This window comes from Pelodiscus sinensis, chromosome 9 (genome assembly GCF_049634645.1).
Source record: "Pelodiscus sinensis isolate JC-2024 chromosome 9, ASM4963464v1, whole genome shotgun sequence".
Lineage (NCBI taxonomy): Eukaryota > Metazoa > Chordata > Testudines > Trionychidae > Pelodiscus > Pelodiscus sinensis.
In genome coordinates, this window is record NC_134719.1 from 13,896,822 (window position 1) to 13,913,811 (window position 16,990).

Below are 16,990 nucleotides of genomic sequence, written 5' to 3' on the forward strand. Positions count from 1 at the left end.
AATGCAAATAGTGTATATGTTAATAAAATCAGTCTGAGCTAAAATGCCATCCTATGAATAGTAAAATATGACTTAATGTATCATTTTTGACCCCCTTCTGCTGACTGCTTCATATCTGCTACAGGTCACATCAGATTTGACTAGTATTCAAATATGTATGTTAAAATATAAACAGCCTTTAGGGGAAAAAAAATATACCTGTGCTTCACAAGTGGCACAAGATGAAATTGAATCTCAATTTTTCATTAATATGGAATCATCACTCTATGCAATGTGAAGAGTCAGTGGGAAATTCAGTGCATACCTTTTGAAGGGCTGATGTGTTACAAGGACTGACAACTTGACGCATTATATATATAAAAAAAATACCCTTAAAGACTGTAGTTGAGCAGCAGAGAAACTAACTTGGCAAAGGAAAACAAACAAAAAAATAAAAAAAAGACACTAGGTGTCATCTAGTGTCAACTAATTTACTTACAGGTTCTAGATTTCAGGCTAACTCAGTAATTTTATACCAGTCTCAACTCTGGATCTGTTTATCCCAATGAGTAAATTTAGCCCATCAGTGGTAACTTAACTTACATTATGTTCCAGTCTGAAATGCTGTACACCATAGACGAAGTGGACACTTTATGGAGAAAGACTATTATATTTAAGGTTTTTCTCTTATACCTGATTCCTACAGAAATTTTAACGTAATAAGATGGGTGTAGTAACTGCCCTTGATTTTCAGATCCCAGGATATCTAAGACTGCACACCAATATTTGGAGGGATTAACAGGCCAAGCATTTGAAAGCAACCTATGACCAATATTTTTTTTAAAACACGGGCTGAGCAGTTATTCAGTAACAAAGAAGCAGCCTTCATTAGCACACCTAGTAACTGGTTGGTCTCTTTTTATTAGGTGGGAAAACTGGCATTGAAGAGTCTATTATTAATGTTCTCTAAATTGCCTCTAATGAGGCTTGTAAAGCAGATGCCATTTCACACTCTCTGATGTGGGTACCGGACTCTCAGAAAAGGTGATGAGTTAGGGAAGAGGCACACTGGATATTGAGAAAGAAGCCAAGCTGGAAGAAAATCAGAGACAAAGCTCTGGAGCTACTGATGTATATAATCAGTGCACATGACACTGGAAGAGAGCCCAGAAAAAGTGACATGGGTGTAGGACAAAATCCTGGAAGACAGTGAATTAGCACTCCACAAGAGCATAAGGTAGATGTTGGGGAAATCCTAGAACTATAAAAACAATGACTGGAATTTCCCTGTGTTTGAATATAAATGTTGGATTAGGAAGATGCAGTTTTGTTGCAGCCATAACACTCCCAGAACAGGAGAGAGAAAGTGAGTGAGGTAATCTTTTTTTCGGACCAACTTCTATTGGTAAAAAACAGGCTTTCAAGGAATTCACATTTTATAGTGATGTGTGTCTAACCCTTTGGAGATTTGGTTCAGGTACAGTTCATCCTTAGCTCAAGAGTCCCTTGAAATGCTGCCAAAACTCAGTAAGACCTTAGGTTATCTACCATATAAGGCACAGTCATCCAAGATACTGTAGCCCAGGGAAGCTTTAATGTCCAATACCTTGATTTTTTTAAAAAAATATGTTTTTTAATTTGTGGAACTGGTTCATTTTAGGTTCAATTCTTTTATTTTTCTGTTCTCTGCTCCACTTCAGTCTTTCATATATAGGAAAGTATCACAGGGCTTGACCAGCAGGTTTTTCCAAAGCCTCTGTTTTTCAAATACTAGAGATTGCATATCTTTTAAAATACGTTCAATCTTTGAATCTTCTATTTCAGGTGTTTCTAATGGACCTGTCACCAAAGTTATCCATGTGCCACAGATGTAGAATGATTTACCATTCAGTATATTCTTACTAGAAGATTTACCTGGTGTTGCTTGGGTCCTTAACTCAATGAATAGCTTTTTCTTCATTTGAATCATTGCTCTGGGAAAGGGCTGGTGATGAGGGGTTCAGTGTGCAGGCTGCCCTAGGGAGAGAGAGAACTACCTCAGTCCTCTCTCACCACAGTAGCTTGGAGTCAGATGAGAAGCACCTTATCATGGCTGCTACAGCTCCATGGGGCACAACTGAGGGAGGTGTGCATGTTCTCCAGCTGGGGCAGATCCTGGTTCGTCTGCCCCCTGCGCTCCCCAGCCAGCATGCTGAATGGAGCAAACTGTTCACCTTCCCCTTGCTCCCTGAATAAAGGGAACAGCCAGCAATGTTCCTGTATGAATGAGAGGGACCTGCAGCCCCCTCTGCCCTCCTTAAAGGATGCATGGGGTTGGGGCAGACACAGATGGGGGGGGGGGGGGAGACATGCCTCAAGCCAGCCCCTTTGATCTGCCTGGTGACTCTTTTTCATATGGTTTTATCATGAGGGATGTGTGATACGCCCCAGCCAGTTCCAGCTTCCCCAGCCCTGGAGCACAGGCAGGCAGCCCCAGCTCCCCTGCTCTGGGCACTCAGGGGCAACAACACTCCGCCCCACAGTATGTTCTGGAGGCAGAGCCTCAGTGCAGCCAGGCTGGCAGTTTGGGAAGGCAGTGCCTTCCCCCACCTATTATACCCAGCGCTCCTGTATGCAGCCCTGTACACAGGCAGGGGGGGAGGGGGAGGTGCTAGCCCACTCCCCCACGCCCCCCCCCCCCCCCACACACAACCCTGACCTTGCTTTAAGTTATAAGAGGAAGCTGCATGCCAAATTTGGTGGTCCTAGCTCTTACCATTAAGAGAAGTTCTTGTACAAATGGACAGATTCGCTTGCTCACAGAAAAAAAAACCCCAAACTCTCAAATATATAGTTGATTTGACCATCTCTGTCACTCTCCTTCTCCATCTTTCTGCTGTAATCAAGGGCTGATTACTGAAGAAAAGCTTTAGCAAAAAAATCAGGCTGATCAATTTCAGTTCTGGGCTCAATCTAATTTCTTTCCACAGTCAAGTTCTGTCACTGAGCACATTCTTTCACTAGTTCCTCCGAGTCTGAACCTAGGAACACAGTTGCCAGATAGGCCCCCTAAACCGGACAAGATCTTGTAGATTACGGGGAACAGGACTGATCCCGGTTTGAAAGAGACCAGAGAGTTTGAAAGAGACTGGTTTGGAGAGTCCAGAGCACTAAAGTAATATTGTCACATTGGCCTTTGATGCTTAAGAGGATGGCTACCGCATGATACTCAAATTTTGGCTTGTGTATGGTGCCTGTGTTCACCCCTATGTAGAGAGAGTTGCAGATAACCCACCTGGAGGAGAGGAAGATGTGGATCATAGAGGCAGGGTGCTGACTGGGAAGCAAAGGCCAGTCTTTTACCAAGTGGTAAAAGGCATTCCTTCTTACACATCAGTGTGTGCCTATGTGTCAAAGCTATATACTTCCTGAACTTCAGCAAAGGAGGTTTAGGTTGTCCATTAGGAAAACTTCCTAACTGTCAGGGTGGTAAAAGACTGGAATGAGTTGCCTAGGGAGGTTGTGGAATCCCCATCTCTGGAGATATGTAAGAGGTCTGGGTCCTGCTGTCAGGGCAGGGGACTGGACTCGATGAGCTCTCGAGGTCCCTTCCAGTTCTAATGTTCTATGATTCCTTTACATAGGGCACCAAATAGCCTCAGCCATTGGTCGTATCTGCTTATGGATGAGCTCTTTTTCCCTCTGCTTAACATCATTGTTTCTGCCTTCCCTGGATTTACCCTTACCAAATAATGTCTTTCCTTTGGCCTATGTTCAACGCCTTTGTACAAATATTGCTGTGCACTCATTTACAGACAGGGATGTTCGTGACAATAGCACATTTAAGCAGGCTGCCAACAACATTTCTAAGAAGGGACTTTAGCTCATAAAAATCAAATACTCTCACCAGCAATCCAAGTCCAGTCGGAGAACAGACATGAGATCATGTGGAAAATCCAGTTTAACCAACCCCAATCTGAATTTTGGCTATTAAAAGCTTCCAACGAAGTGGTCAAACCAGCAGTCATTTTTCACCAAGCCATTTCAAAGAACTATATTTGAGAAAACTGAACACTGTTCATGGGTAACCCATAAATAGGGTTGAATTGATCCCATTTAACATGCTGTACCAATTCTCTACACTCAAGCTCACTAAATAGTAAACACGCTGCACAAAGTTGAGTTCTGATAGATTCCCATTTTAGTCACCCGAAGCATTAGATTTATGTTAGATGTAAATCCAGTCTGGAATTTCCTGTTGACAGCTCCCATTACTGGAAGAGTGCCATGCTGAAAGCCTTGGTCAGACAGCAATCTAAACTACTGGGATTGAATAGAATCACCTGACAAAGTGTCCTAATGCATTAAAGCACCAGCTTCCCTTTACAAAGGAGACACGCAGATCAGATAAACGGGGTAAAAGTTTATTTTCGGGGGGTAGTCAAAATGTTTTTTGGGGGGAAAAAACGGTTTTTCCCCCCCCAATCAGAAAATGGGGTTTTCCAATGAAGTTTTGTTCAACAAAAAGATAAATTTTAATAAAAGTTTCCTTTGTGAAAACAAAAAACCAAAAATGTTTCCCCATTAACTCAAAAGGTTTTGTTCCAGGGAGACATTAATAATCTCTGCATCAGAGAGTTTGCAATGCCTCACTGGTGTTGCAGTTCTGGGTCCTTCATTGCCCAATACTTCCCTGTAGAACTACAGCTCAGCCACAAGAGGTGGCATTGTGTGGCCACTTGAGACACACTACAATGGGGTAACAATCTGTGAGGGAGAACAGAGGCATGAGACACCTAGAACTACATCTCCCATGAGGCTCCACTGCAGTTCAGGTGGGTGTGGAAATCAGGGTCAACTATAAGAGGACATATCTACACTAGATAGGGAATTGTGTGGCACCTTAAAGGCTAACAATTTTATTTGGCATAAGGTTTTCTGGGCTGGAACCCACTTTGTCAGATGCCTGAAGTGGAAACTTCAGTTTGGCAGAGATATATACATACATAGGAAGATGGGAGTGTTACACTCCTACGTGGAGGGCCAGTGTTAATGAGGATGATTCTATCAGGGTAGATGTAGCCCTCTCCCAAGAGTTGATAAGATGAAACTACCAAAAGGGAGAAAGTCTTAGACGGGTAGCTGTGTTAGTCTGTAACTTTAAAAACGTGTAGTCCTGTGGCATCTTAGAGACTAACAGATATATAGGATCATGAGCTTTCATGGGTAAAACCCACTTTATCAGATGAGGGGGGAAAATTACTTTTTGTAGTAAGTTAGCAATTCGCAGTCTCTATTCAGACCCAGTTTCTCTCTCTGCCAACTGAAGTTTCCACTTCATACATCTGACAAAGTAGGTTCCAGCCCATAAAAGCTTATGTCTATATACATTTGTTAGTCTTTAAGCCCTAAGACTACACTAGGGAGTTATTTCAAAATAACCCCCCTTATTTCAAAATAATAAGCGGTGTGTCCACATTACCAAGTATTTTGAGATCTGTACTCCTGTTTTCCTTGGGGAATAAGCTTATTTTTAAATAGTTATTTTGGGAGTTGTTATTTCAAATGTAGTTATTTTGAAATAATGTCCTAAAGTAGATATGTCCTAAGTTTCCACTGGACTACTTTCTGTGTTTGCTGAAACAGGCTAACATAGCTACTCCTCTGAAACTCTGTATAGGACACATTATGATGTTTCTAAATCAATTTTTTAACTTTTCATTTTGTGAAAAATTTCGATATTTCAACTTTTTGGCCAAGCTGGGTTGAAATAAAACTTTGAAATATCAGAATTTCCCATTGAATGAAAATTATTTTTTGCTGTGAGCTCTACATGTAAATTAGGGGTCACTTTTAATTTGGGGGAAGGAGACACAATAACTACATATGGGTCTTCCATCATTTCACATTCCAGAAGGTGGCTACTTGCTAAAGCTTTTAATATTGTTGCAAATCAGCTAGTTTTTCTTCCATTTATCTCAAAAAAAATATTACAAGTTCTCTCCTTTCTTAATGAAGTAAATTACATAATGGTAACATCCTATTTGCAAAGGGAGCATTTATGAAAGTTTAAAATCTTTTTAGCCTGATATGTTAAACTATTTTAATAATGTGAAAAAGGGACTTGTTCTGCTATGGAAACCACATAGGTTAGTGTCCTTAAAGAACAATTAAAAACTAAAAAAAAAATCATGGGAAAACTTCTGATTGGGATCAATTCTGTGTGTATATCATGTGTTTTAGAGTCTAATTCCCTTATTGAAGCGAGGGAATGGAGTAATGCAGAACTCACAGAATTAATAAAGTTTAGCCTTGAATTCCAGAATAAGAACTCAGCTCTCTGATTTTTGTTCTGCACACAGGAAGGAGGCTATTTTTCAAGCCTTGTTCAGCTGCTGTGGAAATCTTGCAAAAACAGATATGTGATTTCAGCCAGAAGTGCCATTTTGGACCAAAATCTCACAAGAACAGCTCAACTGAATCCCAAACCCAGTGTGGCTCTCAGCCATCTAATTAATGAGAACTGAGGAGGGTCTGAACTAGAATATACTGAGTCAGATCCTGGGCCCTGCTCCATTGAAAGAGCTCAGCAAAAGTGCTGCAGATGGGCAGGAAAGTAGCTCACAAACAGCACTTGAAACCCTTGGGAATCTTGTTAATGCACCTGCAGGACTAAGCCAACTTGCGGTAGCAGCAGCAGGAGCAGCAGCAAAGCTTCTGTCCTTGCTCTGCCCTCAGCTCTGCCTAGGCTGTGCTCCAGGGATCAAGCTAAGAGAAAGGAGTAAAGAGGTTCAGGGGACCATCAGTGGGATTTCCCCTTTTGACTTTCCAAAGGTGAAGTTGTTACGGAAAGTTAAGGATTAAAAATTAAAACAGATGCAGAGAAAAGGAGAGAGCAGAGACAGCAGCTGTTGTCAACTGTGGCAGATTTAACCATCTCTGACCAGTTGGGAAAGTAATAGGGAAGAGGAGTTAAGGGGGCAACAGGTCATTCTTAGTTTTCAAAAATCTCACCCCATTCCCACCCCCTTAAGAGAATAGCAGCAGTTCCCCTTAAACAGGTATGTCTCTAATTAAAATCCAGACAGGGGATGAATTTGCTCCACTGGACACGAGATCTAAAAGGATTTGTTCTGGGTGTATTTGTATTAATATTTCCATCTAAATCTCCTTTCTTGCAAATAATGCAGCCCTCCTGAAAGGATCCCTTTGGGCTTCCTTCGAAGGATTGGGGGCTGTCAGTGTTTTTCCTAATCTTAGATGGAAGTGAATATTCCTATACAGAGTAAAAGCTCTAGCCACATGCAATGTGGGGTGGGGGTAGGGTGGGGGTTCTTAATGTTCAGCTTTTGGGAGAGTATTATTGTAGGTTACCAAAAAAACTGATTTAAATAAAAATAAATCTCTGTTCTACACTCAAGACTTCAGAACAGTTTTAAAATAATGATGTTTTGCTGAGGAGAAGAGGCCTGTGAAATCTAATCCATAATAGGATAGATACGACTCTCCATCACCGGGTGCATTTAAGTTAGAAATGGAATCTTTTAGAAAGATTTGCCTGAGCTCAATGAGAAGTTATGGGCTCAGCGCAGGAATTAGTGGGAGAAATCCTCTGGTCTTGGTTAAGCAGGCGGCATTAAATGCCATAATGGACACACTGTCTTATACCCAAGATTCTTTGCAACTTTTTTGTTGCTGAAACAGCACAAAGGCCAATAGATGTTTAAAGTGACATTTTCCTTCTCCCACCCAGCTCAGCTTGGCTGGATTATACAGCCTAGCCTCGTATCTCCATCGTGGGCACAAACAAAACCCTGGATCCAAATCCTCCCAAACACTGGTTTTAAAATCCAGATCTGAACTCTTCCAAACTGGGGGATGTTCCCAGTTTGGCCCACTACAAAGAGGTTTGAGCTGCTAACTTTGATCCACATCTAACAGTTTGTTTTGAGCCCATATCACTGGAAATATTTGTGGAAAGAAAACGCATACTATTCACTCCCTACCCAAAACCATACTAGTCTACGACATCTCAAATAATCTTCACAGCAACTAACAATGCCATAAAGGACATTTTAAGGAGCTCATAATCCAATGTCCACATGCTGTGTCATATTAAACCAAGGAGCTGTCTGAAGAGCGGTTCTGTACAGAGTGAAGGAAGAGCACATGCTACACATGGAGGGTAAACGATATCTGAATATTAGAGCCTGTCTATGCTACCCTGCAAATTCAGACAATGGGGTGTGAGTAGCAGTGTGCACGAGAAAACGCTGCACTAACTCCCCTCTGTGGATGCTGCAATCAGGAATTGAAAGTTTCCTCTCTCTCCTTACCGTAGCCCTGTTTGAAAGTGGACAGCAGTGTATTCATGCAAAAGTAGAAACTTTTTAGTTCACACTTACAGGGTCCACAAGGGGGAGTTACAGCACAGCACTTCTATGTGCACTATTATCCACACCCCTGTACTCCAAATTGCAGAGTAGTGTAGATGAGTTCTTTGTTGAATCATTTTGTATTTATGATATAGGGCCTCATCTTCAGAATACATCTACTAGCCAATACACTCGCCTCTGGTGTTAATTCTGAATGCAATACTGCTTTGAAATAGCCAATCTGAAAAATATGCCTCTGAAATCCACAATGCATAACGACCAAATGCTGGGCTAGCTCAGAGACCTAGTAATGAAGCTCTTCTGTGCCATACAGTAGACCCAGCTTGCTCCCAAAAGGACTGATTCTGTAATTTTTACCCATGCAGAATAGCACTTAAGCATACAAGCAGAACTGGTCAAAAATATTGGAATGAAAAAATGTTTGTAAAAAAATTACCTTTTTTCTCAAATTAAAAAGTATGACATTTTCAACTAAACTGAAAGAAAAACACAATTTAGAGTTGGTTTGGTTTTTTTCGTTTTGTTTATTTATCATGTTTCTTCTCCCCCGCCCTTTTTTTGTCTCCTTCCTTCCTCACCTTTTTCAGTAGCAAAACTGTTAAATGGTGACACTAATGAAGTCTTGGTGTCAATTAATTTTTCGATAGGAAATGTGCATGATAGAGAGGCATGCACAGCCAGGTTCAAATCCCTGTTCTTGCCCAATTCAAAGTGATATGGGATAAAAATAACTGTTCAGAACCAGGCAGACCAGGGACTTAAAAAAATAAATCTAGATCTCTTATACCCCAGGCCAGTGTCCCAACCACCAATATGCACACCCCTTCCCAAATCCAGAAGTGCAGGACATGTCAAAACAGCTCAATTTTTATTAAAACATTTGGAAGGATTTGGTTTTGTTCCAGTGTGGAATGCAAACTAGTTTAGAAATCTGAGAAGTTATTGCCCAATGAAATAATCAACCCCTGGTCAGTTCTGCTATACACCCAAAAATACGGTAGCCTTGCTGCAGAACCTTTCAGCTGATCATGCAGAAGCATGGCACTCCAGAGAGGTTAAGAGCCTTTTTGCTCATAGGAGACAAATTCCATTTGAAGTTAGCTGATTGCAAGAACAGGACTTTTATACACTGGAGTACGTAGTCCAATAGTCTTTTAAACAGTCTTTAGTACAGCACGATTACATATTGGGGTTTTAATACATTAAACTAAGAATTTCCAGACTATTGGAATTCCACTATTGGCAGACATACAAATGGAACTCTGATGGGCAAAGCACATCAGCGGTACATTTCATAGCACCTTGAGTAATGTATTATACTGTAAGGGCTAGTCTACTCTAGAATCACTACAGCAGCGGTACCTGTGTCAACAGGTGAGTGTCCCTGTAAAAGGACTCACTAATCTGGTCCTCGAGTTGCTGACCCTGCCTGGCCTTGCAGGGCCCCCTCTTGGCTGCTGCCAAAAACACTGCTCCAGGTGAAGAGGAAGGGGGACTCGGGCCCGCCCTCTCTCCGAGTCCTGACTCAGGGCCCTAAGGTCGAGGGGCAGCCTTTCCTCCTCCTACGACCTGACTGACAGGGTGTCACCCTTAACTTGTCAGTCTGCTGGCTTACCTCTCTAGCCCTGGGCCCATCTGCCCTGGGTCGCTTCCTCCTCCTCCTGTCTCAACGGGTCCCACGTCCTCCTGGTGTTCTCTCCTTAACATGTAACACCCTTTCCTCCACAGCCTCCCGCACCATGGGCCTTTCCTTCCCGTACCCCACTTTGGCTCCTCCTTCCCTTTCTTGTCTACTCCTCTCCTCCCCTTCCGTGCATCCATTCCTTCCCTGTGTCTCCTCTGACCTTATTCCCCCATGCCCTGGCATGCCCCTATTTATATCTGGGGCTTCTTCCCCAGTCCGATCCCCCACACTCCCGCTCGTGCCACCCTGTCCACTACCCACAGAGGACACCTTGTGCTACCTGGCAACATCTCTCCGTCTGGCCCCGTGTGTGCCAGCGCCTTCAGCTGGGGCAGCGTCATTTCCCAGCACCACCGGTCAGGCTGGGCCGTTGTGTGCCGCCGATGGCGCATGCACCAGAACCCATTGCCTGGAGCTCCCCAGTCCCCCATAGCTGGTCTGGCTTCGGGGCACTCTGCTGCCCCACCTCGGGGCAGTGGCGTCTGCCCCATGCCGCTCCGCCGCCTATTCCCCCCGGGGGGGAGGGGCTGCAAGTGCAGGGCTCTGCTGCCCCATCACAGTCTCCCACTGACACATCACTGTCTACACCAGTACTTAGCTCAACGTAACTTCCATTGCTCAGGGGGTGGTTTTGCCCTTCCCCTGAGCACCTTAAATTATATCAAAGTAAGTGCTTGTGTGCACAAAAGTCTTAACAAAACACAATGGTGGCTCTGATAGGGCAATTAAGTCCCATAAGAAATGTAACAGTGCTTCGGTAATAAGACACGGTCTCCTAAGATGCATCTACACAGCAGGAATTAACTCAAAATAAGCTATGCAAATTGAGCAACAGCAATTGCATATCTTATTTCATTTCAAAATTAGGAGCATCTATACCGCACTTATTTCAAAATAGATCGCTCTTCCTCCAATTTCTGTAACCCTCATTGTATGAGGAGCAAGGGGGAGGAGGAGCAAGAAGTCCTCCAGCTTAACAGTATTTCAACATGTTTTCAAAATAATTGCCTGCTGTGTAGACACAGACTGAGTTATTTCAAAATAATGATGCTATGTAGATGCACCTCCGCAGGCTTCTCGTAGTCTTCACTCTGATCCTAGGAAGAATGGGACTCTGGCAATTGTTCAAGGGAATGATGGAATGACCTGTTTGGTTGGCATATGTCCATTTAGTGAGACAGCTTTCTAGGATGTCACTCCACTGGCACTATGGTCCTTCTAGAGCCCCTTCCCCATGCATTGCCTTTGCCAGCTATTTACCACATCTGAGGGGCTCTATTGCTTGGAACAGCTCAGGGTGTCACAGTACTCCGTGCAGGAACTACACGAGATTATGAATTGGGCTTCTGCATTAATCTTATCAACTGCAGAGGCATCTTCCCTTTCAGGCAAGATCACAGAAAAAGGGACATGGAAGTGGTGTGTCAACAAGGCCTTCTGCCTAATTATTTGCAAGTTGGCCATCTTCCATAGATAGCCAAGAGCACAGGCACTACCCAAACCTCTGTCAAGAAAAAGCTATATATACAAACTAGGCATGTCACAATATCCATGCAGGGGGATACATGAGTAGTCCTATGGGTTCCGGTAGGATCATCTCCCAGCCTATGGTGTAGAGTAGAGTAGTCCAGCTAGAGACTGGGAGGTGGGCAGGAGCCTGTCCACATATAAAAGGTCCCTCCCTGCCACCTACAGGGAAGATCCACTGAACCCCATGTAGGGGCGCCTGCATTACCCTGACTTGGCAATAAATGGTGATATCTGCCTGGTCCAAAGTGTGGATTTCTGGCCTGTCAAGTCTGGGGTGACAAAACACGCAGGCCAGGCCCGAGAGTCAGGAATTGTTTTGCACAACAATGCAGATTAAGCCCGGTACACAAGACCTCGTCAAGAACACAGGACAAGCAGCCTTGTACTGGTACTTCTGTTTCTGATAAGCAAAAAGTACAGATGCAGCCATGAAACTCAACTGCGCACAGAGCAGCAACAGCCTGAGTAGTAGGATGTACCCCAAATAGGGCATTGGGCTTCTTACATACCCTACACAATACGTAATCAATTGGTAAATATTATTAGAATGACCAAGTCTCTCTCTGCTATAAATTGCGTTTAGTAAGAACAATCGATGGGAAGGAATGGGCAGGATTGACCAACACGCCCTGCTCCAGGTAACTAGACGTAATTAGGCCCTTCACACCGGCTACGTCAGTGGTGGCGTTCCTATGGGTGGGAAAAGATGGAACCATGACCTCCTGTCTGGCACGGTAGGTAGCATATGGATGAAGTGTAAGTGAATTAGGGTTTATTATTGTTTATAGTAGATTTTTTAGTAATTGCTTTGCGTGTATTATTGGCTTTAGAATTTATAGTATTTAAGGTTTTAATTGGATAGTTATTGTTCTTAAGGCTTGTAGCTATATTAACTGCTTAACGCTTGCAATAAATAAGAAAGTGGTTAAGCAGCCGTGAAGTGTACTGGTTTCCCCTGGATCTAAAATAAGTTGAACCACACGACAGCCCAGAATCCAAATAATTAAGGGGGAAAATGAAAACAGGGGCAGATATGAAGGTCAAAGGGCCAAAACAAGGGAACCAGAAGGGGACACTGAGCAGAGAGCCACACACAGCACACACTGCTCCCTGAAAGAATTGACAGAGTCAGTGGAGGTCGCTCAGAGGAACTCCACCTGGGTATATGATCAGATAGAGGAATGGGAAAAGGCCCTATAAGCCCCTCCCTCAGCCAACTTCATACAGCAGGGAAGTAGAAGTCAGGTATAGTGGCCACTAGTTAAGCAGTTTTCGGTTCCTGGAATATTCCAGAACAAAAAAGACTACTCCCAGCTAGTGTGGTCACCTGACTCCAATTAACCTGTCTAAGCTATTAGGCTAATGTGGTCGTCTGGCTCCAGTTAAGATCCCAGCCACACTGTTTAAAAAGTTCTTCTTCTAGACAGTCAGGGTATGTCTACACTACCCCCCTAGTTTGAACTAGGGGGGTAATGTATGCATACCGAACTTGCTAATGAAGCCCGGGATTTGAATTTCCTGGGTTTCATTAGCATAAAGCCGGCGCCGCCATTTTTAAAAGCCGGCTAGTGCGAACGAGGCGTACAGATAGTTCGGATTAGAAGCCTAATCCGAACTATCTAGTCCGTGCCGCGTGTAGCCGCGCGGCACGGGGTTCGCACTAGCCGGCTTTTTAAAATGGCGGCACCGGCTTTATGCTAATGAAGCCCGGGAAATTCAAATCCCGGGCTTCATTAGCAAGTTCGGTATGCATACATTACCCCCTAGTTCGAACTAGGGGGGTAGTGTAGACATACCCTCAGAGAGCAAGCACTGCTGAAGGACTGGATAAGAAGACACCGACCAGCTACAGGAAAGGGGGCTCTGAGGTAAGGGGGAAGGAGGCATTGAGGGAGGGAGGGAGGAAGAGAGAGAGGGCAAGGGAAAGTGGCCCAGGGAATTGTAGCAGATCCGGCAGTGAAGAGAAAACTACCAACAGCTGCTGCCAGGGTCCCTGGGCTGGAACCCGAAGTAGAGTTCTCCCCAACCTTCCCATATCGACTACAATGACTCCCCTTGAGAGGGGAGACATGCCTGTTAGGTCAGATTCTGATTAAATCTGAGGCAACAGAGACTATAGGAGTTCCCCCACCAACCCTCTTGCTACTCCATAGAATTGGCTCAGTAGGCTGTGACCCTTGTCTCTGTGGGAGACGGCTATGTTGAAGGTCACAGTAAGCCTCTAAGGCAAGCAGAATCCATCAGGAAATATGGGATCCACTGAGGCACGGTCAGAGCCTCGTCAAAATATCTAGAGCCTACGCCAAGGGAACATTGGGCTCACAAATCATAAAAAGCTCAAAAAGGTGCCAATTCACAGATGCCCATGAAGGTTCCGCAACTAACATCCGCAGAGGTAGAATTACTGATGAATATCTCTTAGAGGCTAGGCCAGCACTAATCCAGACTGAAGCAGCTGTGTCATGTAAGCAGTGGTGAGCATATTGTTAGGACCGCAGAACTAGCTTACTAATGCATATCACCATGCCATCAAGGTATGGATCTTCCATCAACTCATACTTATTCCACACCTGCACAACCTTCCTATGTCCCTTCAACTGGTATTTAGAAAGTTGCATACTGCTGCACCTGGGAACCATATGGTTCCCCTGGAGGAGAGCACAAGATGATGGGGTTGTTGTTTTTTTTAAAAAGGAGTTTCCAATCAAAATATTTTAAAAATTTTTTCCCAGAGCTATTATGTCTCACAAACTGCAATTATTTGCTTATCACGATGTCTCATGTTCCTTCACTGCTGGAAGTAAAATCATCAAGCGATGTTTCTGACTCTCCCTCTTTTCTGGATGGAACAATCCATGAAATCATTTATTTTAAATACAAACTCCAGATAGGAATTACTTGGATCATCTACTCCTTCACAATATGGTCTCCTATGTAACTGGGGGAGGGAAGGATCAAGTGATATTATCTTCTCCTCTCATCTTAACATGTTTTATTTCAGGGCATCAATGAGAACAAAGAAGCTTGTTGGCAGTATTAGATTCTTTAACATGCCTGATGTTTATACTCCAGGAGGAAGATGAACATTTGATGAGGGATTTACTGGAACTCCGATACTGTAAAGGAGGGGGAGAACTGGCTGCTCCAGTCTATTGTTAAAGCCTATGCAACCAAAAAACGCTTTCAAAAGATCATTCATGGAAGCAGCGGGTACCCATTTCAAATGAGTCAGTAATTGCTTTATACGGATGCATTAAATACAATTTTTACCTTCAGGAATTATTTATCTTTAATGTTCAGATTCTGTTTTGTTTGGCGGGTTTTGAAGCTACTTGAAAACATCCAGAAAAGTTGTGCAGCGCAGACAGGAATTGGACTTAATGATCTTACCAGTTTCTAAAGAATTACTTCACATGCTGGGAATCGCTAGCCGTTCTGATAGATAATATTTTCTCCAACTGAATGTCCCTCCCAGCTATTTTCTCGGACATTTATTTTGTTTAACTTTCCTATTCCAATAGATTAGGATTAAGAGGGCCAATTTTTTTACCCAGAAAGTCCAGCTGAAATGGGGACCCAGCCGGCAGAGCCCGGTCCGGATACAAAATTTGCAGGAATATGCATCTGTAGCCACAAAAAATGAGCCACAAATCTGCATTGACCTCTGCAGATGCGGGTACCCATGGTTATAAAGCAGATATCTGTAAATGCACAGGGTTCTAGATACAAAATTTGTTTCCACATCCATCGCCACAAAAATGAGCCACAGATAACTGCATCCACATCCGCAGATGCAGATACCTGTGGATATAAAGCAGATATCCGTGGATATAAAGCAGATGTCCATGGATCTCTACCAACCGTGTCCAGTCAGATCTATTGACTGGACACCCAAAGCCAGGTTATTACAGCTGGGGGTGACACCGGGTCATCACTTGTACTAGCCCTTGCTCAGCCAGGTGTGCCTCCTACCTGTGTTGGATGGCTACAGCTCTCAGCCCTAGCTCTGCAGAAAGTCCCTCCTGACTGAAGGAGTGGGGAGGGTAAGCAGCACGGGACTGGAGGGGAAGGGGAGCGGACAAGGGGTGAGAGCTTGAGAGAGAAGTAGGTGGGGGCTCCTGAGGAAGAGGAAGCACAGGGGAGGTTCCTGTATTTCTGCTGGAGTCTGTTTTTTAAAATTACTGTCAAGTTGGTAACCCTAATTACAATTCATTACTGGAACAATTTCACCACTTACTATTACTGTTGTGTGTCTTTATTCTCTTTTTTACATTTTTGTCTACACAACCAAAAAAAAAAAAAAAAAAAAAAAAAAAAGAATCAAGTTTTGCTCCAGGAATTTACCAGGGATTAAGTCCATCCTCCACCTACATACAGACCACAGGGCTAGAAGACAACTCCACCTTGCCCTGTGTAACAGTTTGGGAAACTGAGTATCTACAGCCTATCTTGAGTTGCCTCTCCAAAACCTGCAACGAATATACAGGTCCCTTATGCATAATCCATTCTATTAGCCAACCCTCGCCTCAGAAGAGTACTGGAAGATCTTATATGGGTCGTTTTCATAAAATGTGAAATGCTTTGTTAAAAGCATTAGCAAAATTATTCAAACCAAGGGCATCAATTCTGCATATTTAGACTGAACATTCAGAATGAAAGGAACAAAAAAGGTGTCATGGGATAAAACTCAATTACATTATATGAAATTGTGGGGATTTTTAAAAAACTGTCTAGTCAAACAAGACAATTATCAGAAAGAGTTTAAAATAGTTTCAGGCAGTACACCTGCCCCCTATTCCCCATGCTAATTTGCGTGCTTTTAAAAGCACATTTGCCTAATTTTTTAAACTGTTCTCTCCTGTGTCTGTGGGAAAGTCACACAGACAATAGGAACCACTGACTGACTACCTATGAGCATCTCCAAACTGCTGTCAAATAAGCATCATAAACAAAAACAGTCTACATCCCCCACCTCCCAACTTCCAATTAAAGTAACCTTAGACATTCCTTATGACAACAATAGGTAAAAATCAAATTCAGGGAGAAGTATATCTAAAATGGATGGCAATCATTAAAAGGCAAATAGTGCCTTTTTGCACATGGTTCTGTACAGTCAAAAGCTCCAAATAATATGAATAGTCTGCATTCAAAATATCAGAAACACTGATGAAAAGCTGATTTTTTTTTCAAAAAGCACTTTATAAAGTGTCACTCATTTAGTAGACTTTAAAAAGCTACCATCTTCTTTCGTTCCCACAAAAACAACAGCCTACGTGCCATAAAACAAACACCATATCACTCACACATGCCCAGCTGTACCAAAGCACCTACTCACACTTCCCTTCTGTCAAAAACATAATTCACGGCACCTCGCTCTTTTCCTTTTTAAAGCCTAAAAAGAAATATTTTGAAGAATAAGAAA

The 16,990-nt window shown here is 43.1% G+C and overlaps 1 protein-coding gene across 3 annotated transcripts in view; it reads right to left on the minus strand.

Moving 5' to 3' along the window:
* Positions 1-16,990, minus strand: part of DAB1 (DAB adaptor protein 1) — a 777,383-nt gene that overhangs the window by 708,159 nt on the left and 52,234 nt on the right. The window lies entirely within an intron of this gene.